Genomic DNA, 12866 nt, shown 5'->3' with positions numbered 1-12866 from the left:
CTATATTTTGGTCCAATGACCCATTCATTTGTCTTTCCTGATGCAGATACCACAGGCTTGATTACTGTAGCTTTATAATAAGTCTTGAAATCAGGCAGTCTTAGTGCTGCAGACTACTTCATTTCTTGTTTTTTTTTCCCCCCAGTTATTTTGGCTGTTTGAGATTTTCTACATTTGCTTATGAATTTTAGCATCAGCTTGTTAATTTCTACCAAAAAAAAAAAAATGGAATTTTGATGGCATTACGTTGACTCGTAGATCAATGTAGGAAGAATTGACATCTTAATATTGAGTCTTCCAACTCGTGCTCGTGCTACGACCCTCCATTTTATATGGTCTTTAATTTTTCTCAGCAGTGTTTTCTAGTTTTCATTGTATAGGTTCTGTACATGTTTTGCCAGATTTATCCCTAAGTAGTCAATATTTTTACATAGAAGTATAATTTATTTTTGTGATATTGATCTTATATGCTGCAGCCTTGCTAAATTCATTTATTCTAATGGGTATGAACAATCTCATATGTTTCCAAGATACAGTTCGATTCCCTGTCACAACCTGATGGTCTTTGGGCGTTCACCATACCTTTAGCCATCATCATGATCCCAGGGGACTGAAGTGACAAATTCGTCATTGGTTCTGCTGAAGCTTCGTTTCCTTCATGGGAAGATCACTTACAAATGGGCCATGCATTTAAGGATCGCCTTTTTAAAGACGAAAATATTTAATCTAATTTGTACACTGATTAGCAGCATCAGCATCACTTTGGAGCGAGGAGAAATGCAGAATTTCAGGTACCCTCAGACCTGCTGAACCATAATCTGCATTTTTACACGTTCCTCCAGTGATTTTGTGGGAATATTAAAGTTTGAGTAGCATCGCTTCCTATTCATGAAAAGTACCTTTACTTCTGGACAGATCTGAAAAACTAGATTTGTTGATGCTTTACAGAAAGGAGTCTCAAGTCATTATCCCATAGGAAGAATGTAAAATCTACTCTGACCATTCCTAGACTGTTTTAAGACCTAGAGAAATCAATTTACATTAAGTTGAAGTCTCTTTACAACATGTGTTGATCTATCATCAGAACTGAGCAGGTAGCTATGCGACCCTAGTAGAGAGATCTCAGATGAGTGAATAGGGCGTTAATCACAGTGTCATTCTCAAGGGCCTGGGGAGTGCTCTGCTTTTCCTTGTCTCCATTACATTTTATTCACTCAGCTCCATAAACACATACTAGATCTCTTTACCCTGACTGCTCCTCCTCTGAAATCTCTTACCACAACCAGCCAGCTTTATAATCCTCTCATTCTAGTAATTCTCACTGCATCTGTTCTTTGATCTTATCAGGATGGCTCTGTCTCCCTACGTTCTGGATCTCTCTTCCGGTTTCATTTTCTTGCCTGCATGGCTGCCCTACTCTCATGCCAATGTTACTTCCTTGCCCAGCAGAACCCCAAGCACAGACCATTCTTTCAGCTTTCTCTGTCTCTACATTAAGACTCTTGAATATTGCTGGGGAGAAACATTCAGCCATGCAGATTAATCTAACTATAAATGGGATTTTGCTGGGTCTCCTTAGCAACCCCTCCTAGGCAGTTCTCCCATTCTTCACTATTTGTATGCGTTTCCTGAAGCTTCTATGACAAATTACTGCAAACATGATGGCTTGACACAAAAATTTATTCTCTCACAGTTCTGGAGACTGCAAGTCCAAAATCCGTTCTCATCTGCAAAATGAAGATGTCAGCAGGGCCATACTCCTTCCAGAGGCTCTGGGGAACAATCCACTCCTTGCCTCTTTGATCTTCTGGTGGTTGCTAGCTTTCCTGACTTGTGGCCACATCACTCCAATCTCTGCCTCTATCTTCACCTTGCCCTCTGTTATGTGTCCATGTGGAATCTCCCTCTTCCTCTCAGAAGGAAAACTGTGATGACATTGAAGATCCAGAGTAATTTCCTTTTTATCTTTTTACATTTTAGGGCCACATATGGAAATTCTCAGGCTAGAGGTGCAATCAGAGCTGTAGCTACTGGCCTACACCACAGCCACCGCAACACCAGATCCGAGCCGTGTCTGTGACCTACACTACAGCTCATGGCAGCTTGGGATCCTTAACCCACTGAGCAAGGCCAGGGATCGAACCTTAGTCCTCATGGATCCTAGTCAGATTTGTTTCTGCTGAGCTACGATGAGAACTCCTCAAGATTCTTAACCACAACTACAAACACCCTTCTTCCAAGGTAACATTTAGAAACCCCAAGGATTCAGATTTGACATTTAACTTACTATACCATTCAAAAATAATTCTGTTATGAAATAGAGCATCTATACAAAAGTACATGAAAATGTATAGCTGTCCAAGCAAGAAACAGAATATTCCAGTGCCCCTCAAAGTCCTCTTACTCTCCTTCCCCAATTGGATCTGCAGTTCTAAATATTGTTCCAGTCTCTTCCTGGCGCAATTTTATATTTTAGGTAATTTGTAGTGTTGATTGTCTGCTTTTGAAATTTATAAAAACAAAATCATGGTTTTTTTTGCTTACTATCTTCAACATTTTTGAAATGTATCCATGTTGATGAATTTAGCTTGGTTTATTCATCTTCCCTGATGCAGTTTCATTGTATAAATATACCATAGTTTGTGTATCCAACCCATTGATGGACTTTGAGATTGTTTGAAGTTTTTGCCATTAGTAACACAATGGAGTTATTCGGTTATAGCTCATATGCCTGTTCAATTTAGGTAATGCCATTTTTCAAGTGGTTATACCACTTTACATTCTCTTCACTGGTAGGTGAGAGAGCCCCTTGTTTGTCTTCATAACACTTGGAAGTGCTTCACTTTGATTTTTGCCAATTTGGTGAGTGTGAAATATTTCACAATAGTTTTAATATCACTGATTATGAGTGAAGTTAAACATCACTTCTTAATGTTCATATTCTTTCTGTGAAATTACTGGTTTTGGTGGTTTCTACTTTTTCTTACTGATTTATCATAGTTTTTTAATATTCTGGATACTGTCCCTTTTGGTTATACCTGTCACAAATGTCTTTTCCCAGGCTTATAAAATGAAAACTATTTGCCCTTATTCTATCCTCTGAAATAATTTGTATAGGATTAGAATTGTTTATTCCTTGAATATTTGATAGAATTTACCAGTAATATCATTGAAGCCTGAAATTCATTTTTTTTTAATTATAGTTAATATGCTAGAATTTTCTTTGTGGGAAGATTATTTTAAATTGCTCACTCAGTCGCATTTGCGATTATAAGGCTATTAGGATTTCAAATTTTTCTTTAATCAGTATTATTTTCAAAGACATTTCCATTTCATCTGTTTTCAAATTTATTAGCATAAGTTCATAATAACTTAATTACATGTCAAATATCTGTAGCACCCACTGTTATATCCTTTCATCCTATTATTTTTGTGTCCTCCGTTTTTGGATCCATATTGTCAGAGATTTGTTGATTTGATCCACCTTTTCAGAGGATCAGGTTTTTACTTTATTGATCCTTACTGGTTTGTTTCCTTTAATTTCTGCTCTTGCCTTCATTAACTCTTCCCTTCTACTCTTTTGGGGTTTGTTTTTGCTGGGTGGTATTTTTTCTTAACTCGAAATGGGTACCTAACTCATTAATTTTTCAACCTGTTTTTTTAAATACAAACATTTAAGATTTTATATTTTCTACTATCCACTGCTTTAGCTTTGTCCCACAAGTTTTCAAAATGTAGTATTTTTATCATTTGAGTGCTAGATGTATTCAAATTTTCCACCTGACTTCTTCTTTTATCCATGGATTCTCTGGTAATATGTTTCCAAATGTGTGGGATTTTCTGATTCTTCCTAAATTGATTTACAGTGTTGTTTCAATTTCTGCCATACAGCTTAGTGACCCAGTCATATATATATATATACATATATATATATATATGTATATTTTTTCTCATACTATCTTCCATCATGTTCTATCCCAAGAAACTGGATATAGTTCCCTGTGCTGTACAGTAGGTCCTCATTGCTTATGCATTCTAAATGTAATAGTTTGCATCTACTAACCCCAAACTCCCAGTCTGTCCCATTTCCACCCCCTCCCCCTTGGCATCTGCAAGCTGTTCTCTATGTCGGTGAGTCTGTTTCTGTTCTGTAGATAGATTCATTTGTGCTCTGTATTAGATTCCAGATAAAAGGGATATCATGTGGTGTTTATCTTTCTCTTTCTGACTTACTTCACTTAGTATGAGCGTTTCCAGTTGCATCCATATTGCTGCAAATGGAATTATTTTGTTCTTTTTGATGGTTGAGTAGTATTCCATTGTATATATGTAACCACATCTTCTTAATCCATTCATCTGTCAATGGACATTTAGGTTGTTTCCATGTCTTGGCTATTGTGAATAGTGCTGAAATAAACGTGGGGTGCACGTTTATTTTTTTTTCATTGAAAAGCTTTGTCTTGATATATGCCCAGGAGTGGGGTCGCTGGATCATATGATAGTTCTATATTTAGTTTTCTGAGGTGCCTCCATAGCATTGTCCATAGTTGTTATACCAATTTACCTTCCCACCAACAGTGAAGGAGGGTTCCCTTTTCTCCACACCCTCTCTAGCATTTATTTGTAGGCTTGTTAATGATGGCCATTCTGACTGGTGTCAGGTGGTACCTCATTGTACTTTTAATTTGCATTTCTCTAATAATTAGTAATGTTGAGCTCTAATTCTTTTCCTTTTTTTTAATTGACTTCTAAGGTAATCACATGTGGTCTCTGCAATAGTCACTCCTTTGACATAGGTTTTGACCTGCTTGCTTTTGGCCTAGTTTGTGCTCACAGTTTGTAACTGTTTCATGTGCTTGAAAGAATTTATATTCTGGAACGGGGAAGGAGTGGGATGGACTGGGAATTTGGAGTTAATAGATGGAAACTATTGCCTTTGGAATGGATAAGCAATGAGATCCTGCTGTATAGCACTGGGAACTATATCTAGTCACTTGTGATGGAACATGATAATGTGAGAAAAAGGAATGTTTATGTGTATGTATGACTGGGTCTCCTTGCTGTATGGTAGAAAATTGAATAAAAATTTTTAAAAAAGAATAAAAGAATTTATTATCTATTGAGTGTTGTGCTCTATGTTTTCCCTCTCTATCAGGTTATTAATGTTATTGTTTAAATCTTTTTTGTGTGTGTCTTTTTGCCTTTTATAGGGCTGCTCCTGCGGCATAGGAAGGTTCCCAGGCTAGGAGTCTAATCAGAGCTATTGCCGCTGGCCTATGCCAGAGCCACCGCAGCTCAGGATCCGAGCCGAGTCTACGACCTACACTACAGCTCACAGCAACGCCAGATCCTTAACCCACTGAGCAAGGCCAGGGATTGAACCCACAACCTCATGGTTCCTAGTCGGATTCGTTAACCACTGCGACACAACGGGAACTCCTATTGTTTAAATCTGCTATATGTTAACTGAAGCACATGTAAAATAAAGATACAAAACACTAAAAATAGTGGGGGGAAAGGAGTTCCATGGTGGTCTGGTGAGTTAAGGATCTGGTGTCATCATCACTGTGGTGCAAGTTCAATCTCTGGTGGCCTGTACCTTTTGACTGCTGTGGCTGCCACCGAAAAATAAATGAAACAATGACAAAAAGATATATGAGGTAAAGATTTGCTCAGCTTTTTAAATCTATAGGCTTATATCATTTGCCAAATTTGAGTTTTCAGTCATTATCTATTCCAGTACTTTTTTCAGCCCCATCCTGTTTCTTACCACTTCTGGAACCCTAATGACACAAATGTTAATTTTTTTTTAATATTTCCACAGGCCTCAAGACATATTTTCCTTTTTATAGTCCATATTCTCTCTAGAAATTGAGTAATAGCTATTCTGTGTTACAAATCACTGGTTATTTCCACTGTGTCTTCTATCTTGCTATTGAGTCTGTCCATTGAGTTTTTGGCTATTGTATTTTTCAGTTGTAAAATTTCCATTTGGCTTTTTATTTACTGAGATCTGTTTCTTTGCTGTTTTTAATTTGCTTATAATGACTTTTTTTTTTTTTTTTTTTTTTTTGTCTCTTCTAGGGCTGCACCCATGGCTTGTGGAGGTTCCCAGACTAGGGGTCTAATCGGAGCTATAGCTGCTGGCCTACAGCACAGCCACAGCAACGCCAGATCTGAGCCGCATCTGTGACCTACACCACAGCTCAGGGCAACACCAGATCCTTAACCCACTGAGTGAGGCCAGGGATCAAACCCTCAACCTCATGGTTCCTTGTCGGATTCGTTAACCACTAAACCACGACAGGAACTCCTCTGACTTTTTGAAGCATTTCTATCATGACTGCTTCAAAATCTTTGTCCGCTAACTCTAACATCTCTGTCATCTCAGTATTGTCATCTATGTTGTCTTTTTTCATTCAGTTGGACATCCAACTGGTTCTTGGTATGATGAGTGATTTACTTTAATCCTGGACTTTTTGGGTATTGTGAGCCTTGGATCTACTTGGCATTTGTTTTAGCAAGCCTCCTCTGACTCCACTCCAGGAGAGAAAGGGAAGACTGAATCTTTATAGCCTGATATGCGTGGAACTCTAGGCTCCTCATAGGCCTTTGCTGGTGTGAGTATAGGTGGGGCCATGCGTATTTGTGTAATGATTGGCTGGAGTAGAGTGGTTATTGTCTGAAAGTTTCCTGTTATGCTAGGCTGCCCTTTTCTTGTCTTTTGGCTGTAGTCAGCTTTTCTCTGGGCCTTTTTTCCCCCTCCTCCTGTTTGCACCTGTTGGTATTTTCAGATTGCCAGCTTCTTCAGCTCAAGTCTTAGCTTTGTGAATTAAAGAGAAAATCCAGAGACCTCACCACTAAGCTGTGAGTTCCTTGTGTTCCTTGGGTCACTTGGTCCCTAGCCAGTCTTTTGTCATGTCAGAAACTTACTTGATTTGTTTTTTATATAATGTCCCAGGTTTCACTTGTACTTAGCAAGAGAAATAAGGTTAAGTATATCTACTCCATTTTTTTGGGAAGCAGAAATCTTTTTTTCTTATTTGCCAAACCACATTTTTAGTCAGTGAGGGGAGGGAGGACTTAGTAGAGAAATATATGGTTATCTCTATCTTTGTCTTTGTTTTCCTCCACTTAGCACAATGACTAGAGGTGCTAGAATAATCATCAAAATGTGGAAATAGTTGTGACACAAATTTTCCCTTCTTCAGGAACTCAAACCAAAATAGTTATTGTATAATTCCACTTTAAATCAGATTGTGTCCATGCTTCTGATTTTACCCACAATCTGAGAGGAAATAATTGGAGATTTTAAAAATTACTGCATTAGAGATACAACTCACTCATTTTATAAATGGGAACTGAAGTATGCCAAGCTTGAAAGCAGAAGTAGCATCAATTCTAGTCCCAATGGATTCTCAATTAGTCCCCCCCACCCAACTGTACATTATTGCATCTAATAACAGGGGTTATTAAGAAGGGATTGGGGAGTTCCCGTCGTGGCGCAGTGGTTAACGAATCTGACTAGGAACCATGAGGTTGCGGGTTCGGTCCCTGCCCTTGCTCAGTGGGTTAACGATCCGGCATTGCCGTGAGCTGTGGTGTAGGTTGCAGACGCGGCTCGGATCCCGCGTTGCTGTGGCTCTGGCGTAGGCCAGTGGCTACAGCTCCGATTCGACCCCTAGCCTGGGAACCTCCATATGCCGCGGGAGCGGCCCAAGAAATAGCAACAACAACAACAACAGACAAAAAGACAAAAGACAAAAAAAGAAAAAAAAAAAAAAAAAAGAAGGGATTGGGGTTTTTAAGAAGATTCTATAAACTTATAAATCAGCATGGAATGCATTGGGTTGCAAATTACAGAAAAAAAGTGGTTTAGGTAGAGGATTATCTGTATTAGGTAACTAAATGCTTTACCTCTTTGAACAAATAAATTAACAAATGCACAAACCCCATGTATTTACATTTCCCACACACACACACACACATACACACACACAATCAGCTTTGTCAAATGCTGAGATCAAGTAAAATAACTGAGAACCAACCATCGCATTTGACAATGTGGACTCTATTGTCCTTGACAAGATCTATTTCAGTGGAATTGTGGGAACAACAGCCTGACTTGAGTAGTCCACTGGAATGATTTGAGGTGAGAGAGTGGAAACTAGCAGGTATGGATGACTTTTTTTTGCTATAATGGGGAGTGGAAAATTGGAAAAGCTGAAAGAAGATGTGGGGTCAAAGAAGGCATTTTTGTGTGCTCAAGATTTAAGCTTATAACAGCATGTTTCTAAACAGAGGATTGAATTACTTTAGGACATAAAAAAATTGATGATGCAAGAAGAGGAGGGAGGATTGCAGAACTGGGTCTTTAAGAATGTGAGAGAGGAAGGGATCTGGTGCCCCCCAAAGAGGTGATCTTGGTGGAAGCAAACACAGTTCATCCATTTCATTAGAAGAAAAAAACAATTTTAAGGTTTTTGTAGATCTGATGATAATTAGACTGAGGAGTTCTCTTTGATTACACTTGTTTTCTCTGTGAAATAAGCAAGGCCATCAACTGAGAAAGAGTAGAGAGGAGGTATAGAGGTTTGAATGGAGAGAGCATATGAAATGGAATGCATAAAAATGAAATAATACTGTACTGGGGGTCCTAGCCAACACAATAAGACATGAAAAGAATTGTAATATTAGAAAGCAAGACACTAAAGTATTATTATTAATATTTTATGTGTCCACATAAAAAAATCCAAAATGATCTACGAAGTACTAGAATTAATGAGCTTAGAAAGATAACTGAATATAATAATATTCAAAAGCTGGGAGTTCCTGTTGTGGCTTAGCAGTAACAAACCTGACTAGTATCCATGAGCACGAGGGTTCAATCTCTGGCCTCTCTCAGTGGATTAAGGATCTGGCATTGCCATGCGTGAGCTGTGGTGTAGGTCGCAGATGTGGTGTGGACCCTGTATGGCTGTGGCTGTGGTGTAGGCCAGCCGTTGTAGCCCCAATTCGACCCTAGGCTGGGAACTTCCATATGCCACGGGTGCAGCCCTAAAAAGCCTAAAAAAAAAAAAAAAAAGAGCACTAGTGGTCCTTACATTCTAGTGGGAGAGAAAGACAGCAAAGAATACACATACTCTCAGTAAATTAAAAAATGTGTGTTACCAAAAAATTTTTTGTGACAGGAGAAAAGACAAGAGACAAAGATTCAAGAGCCTGAGGGAGGTTTGGAGAAGAGATTGGAATTTTACTTTATTTTTTGTTTTTAGGGCCACACCTGTGGAATATGAAGGTTCCTAGGCTGGGGGTCAAATCGGAGCTGTAGCCACTGACCTACACTCACGGCAACTCTGGGTCCTTAACCCACTGAGCGAGGCCAGGGATCAAACCAGCAACTTCATGGTTACTAGTCAGAGTAGCTTCTGCTGCGCCACAATGGAAATTCCAAGACTGGAATTTTATATATATTTTTATTTTTTTATTTTAATTTTTTTCCACCCTTTGTTCTGTTGTGATATAAGTATCTAGGCATAGTTCTCATGTGGAATTTTAAAGAGATGGTTAAGGCAAGCCTCTTTGAAAAGATGGAATGAACACTTAAGGGCACTGAGGTGTTGGTCATGAGGCTGTCTAAGAGAAGAGTGTCCAGGCTGAGGGAAGAGTCAGGGCAAGAATGCTGAGGTGGAAACCTGTCTGCTGTGCCTAAGTACATCAGTCAGGAAGGCAGAACCACTGTGAGTGATATGGAATAAGGCATTAATTAAAAGAACTGGGCTTTATGCAGTCTCGAGACCCAGTTAAAAAGCCTATGCGCAGAGATCACCTCTGTGTCTGGTGGTAGAAAGGAAGTCATGGTACACCAGCAGACGAGCGGTCAGGAAGGAAGCTGACCACGAAATGAGGGGGACAACAAACAGGAGCACTGCTGGAATCTGGGAAGCCAAACTGGGACCCACCCTGTCTCTCTAGTGGCCGCTTCCACAGTGCCTGTGAACTGCAGAAGCACCCTTGCCTTTTACCTCATTGTTGCACGCGCCTGACCCAGGACTCAGGATGGAGGATATCTGGCAGCAACTGGTGGAGTCCACAAAATGAGCCAGCAGTCAGTGACCACACACACCCTGCACCCACCTGCACGGGACACTGGCTGCTGCTGCATTGCTGCCTACCAAACCTCACACCAAGTTTTCTCACCAAGAGGAGGAAAGGGGGATTCCGTGACCTGTGGTTCCTGCTTCACCAAGTTAACTTTAAAATCACAAGGAGGAAGAGTAAGGAGGCCGATGTTGCCAGACTGGGGTTACATGGGGGGAAGCAGTGAGGGATGAGGTCAGAGATGCATTTTGAGGTTCAGGTCATAAGGATTCATAGGCCACTGTAAGGAGTTGGGCTTTCACCGTTAGTTAAATAAAGACCCTTTGCAGGTTTTGAGGTGAGGAGTAATTGTGACTTTTAAAAGGAATAACTAAGCAGTTTATTAATTACACATCAGTAAAATAGATAGCCATAGCTATTTATACTATCTTGTAAATAAAAACTCAGAATAAAAGGAAATGTCAGAAATCAATGGAAAACTTAGAATAAAAGGAAATGTCAGAAATCAAAGGATAATGGAACCATCATTCAATAACCAGCATTGAGAAAATCAGATGTTAAGGGGAAAAGCAAGTGAGATTCTCAACGTTATTCCCCCAGATAAATTTCAAATAGATTAAATAAGTAAATGCATAACATTTAAAATTGAAACACAAAATGGCTAATAACTTCCTGGGAAACAGTTTCATCCAACAAATATTGATTACATATCTGCTAAGTGCTGGACATCTGCTAGATACTGGGGATACAAATGTAATGGATATAATGTCCCTGCAGTTGAGGAGCCCATCTTCTGCTGGGCTATTTCACAGTATGGACCTAGAGTCCCGAAATTGCCAAACGGAAAGTATTTTCTCACTCTAGAGTCAGTTATGTAAAAATGCAGAGGTGGTGGGGCAACAGAAGGCACCGGAGATTACAGCCGGTTCAGACCTTACATTTGCATTCTACTGTAAATGTTTTCTGGTCTTGGTAATTCCATTTTGAGCATCTTTAAAGAAATGATCTTTTAAGTGGGATTTCTATGCTTCACTCCTGACAAGAGATCTTGGGTTTGGCCCAGCGTGGAGCTCTGAGATCAGGGAGTATGTGAGGTTGAGGGTTAAGGAAGTACCTTCCAGCTTTTTTGTAATGTTATTATTTGTTTTTATAATTTCACATAAAGGCCTAGGATATTTTTAAATCTAGCAAGATATCTGAGTGACACTAGTCTCATGGCCCATCTTGGTTTCTGGGTAACACCTGGAAGATATGGCCAACTCATTACCAACCAAATATCCATTCTAACTTTCTATCTCAAATTAACAGAACTCCATTTGCCCTGCTAACAGATTGTATTTCCCAACTCCCTTTTAGCAATGAGTATTGCGATGGCTAAGTTCTGGACAATGAAATGAAAACTGAATGTTGTGGGAGACTTCAAATATTTCATTAGAATCCAATCTTAAATAAAAACCACTACAACAAAAATCATGCTAAATAGGAAACATTGGAAGTTTTCTTTTGAAAATCAGGAAAAAAGCAAAGGTACCTACTCTTATCACTTCTGTTTAGCACTTTATAGAGACCCTATACAGCACAGTAAGTCAAGAAAAATAAATTTAAACACTTGATGAAAGTGTTTAAATTTATTGAAATTTGTTGAGGAAAGGAAGAACTGTCATTATTTGCAGATGATATGATTGTCTACATCGAAATTCCCCCAGAGAATCTAAAAATAAATGATTAGGGAGTTTCCATTGTGGCAGCAGCTTACAAACCCGACTAGTGTCCATGAGAACACTGGTTTCATCCCTGGCCCTGCTCAGTGGGTTAAGAATCCAGCATTGCTGTGAGCTGTGGTATAGGTGGTAGATGCGGCTTGGATCCAGTGTTGCTCTGGCTGTGGCTGGCTGCTGTAGCTTCAATTCGACCCCTAGCCTGGGAACTTCCGTATGCCTCAGGTGTGGCCCTAAAAAAGAAAAAAAAAAATTAGACATAATAGAAGACTTCCATATAATGAATATAAAAAATTCATTTCCATTTCTATATACCATATGCAAGGAAAAAAATTTAAAATATTGATATTATTGATTTATCATACCATAAAAGCCAAAAAGTTATAGGGGAGGAAATCTAACAGAAGATGTGCAAAATTTAAACATAGAAAAATTAAAATTTTAGAGCCAAATACCAACGATAGCCAGGATATTACTGAAAAAGGAAAATGAGGAAAACGTAGCCTAGCAGATATAATGACTTATTATAAAGTTATGGTAATTAAAATTTTGTGGTACTAGTGCAGGAACTGCACCAATGAATTGACCAGTGGATAGAATAGAAAGCGCAGAATCAAACCTGCTCATATTTGAAATTTTAAAACACACTGAAAGTAGAAAAGTGGGGAAAAAAACACTAAAAACAAATGGAACCAAAAAATTCAGATCAGATCTTACTTCACACCACATACAAAAGTCCAGCTTAGAATCACTGAGCTTGAATATCTAAAACAGGGAGCTCCCGTCATGGCTCAGTGGTTAACGAACACTACTGTGAGGATGCAGGTTTGATCACTGGCCTTGCTCAGTAGGTTAAGGATCTGGCATTGCCTTGAGCTGTGGTGTAGGTCGCAGACAAGGCTCGGATCCGAGTTGCTGTGGCTGTGGTGTAGGCGGGCAGCTACAGCTCTGATTAGACCCCTAGCCTGGGAAACTCCACGTGCCATGGGTGTCGATCTAAAAAGAAGAAGAAAAAAAAAAAAAAGACCAAAAATAAATAAATAAATA

The sequence above is a fragment of the Sus scrofa genome, chromosome 9 (genome assembly GCF_000003025.6).
Source record: "Sus scrofa isolate TJ Tabasco breed Duroc chromosome 9, Sscrofa11.1, whole genome shotgun sequence".
Lineage (NCBI taxonomy): Eukaryota > Metazoa > Chordata > Mammalia > Artiodactyla > Suidae > Sus > Sus scrofa.
This window is presented reverse-complemented; position numbering follows the sequence as displayed.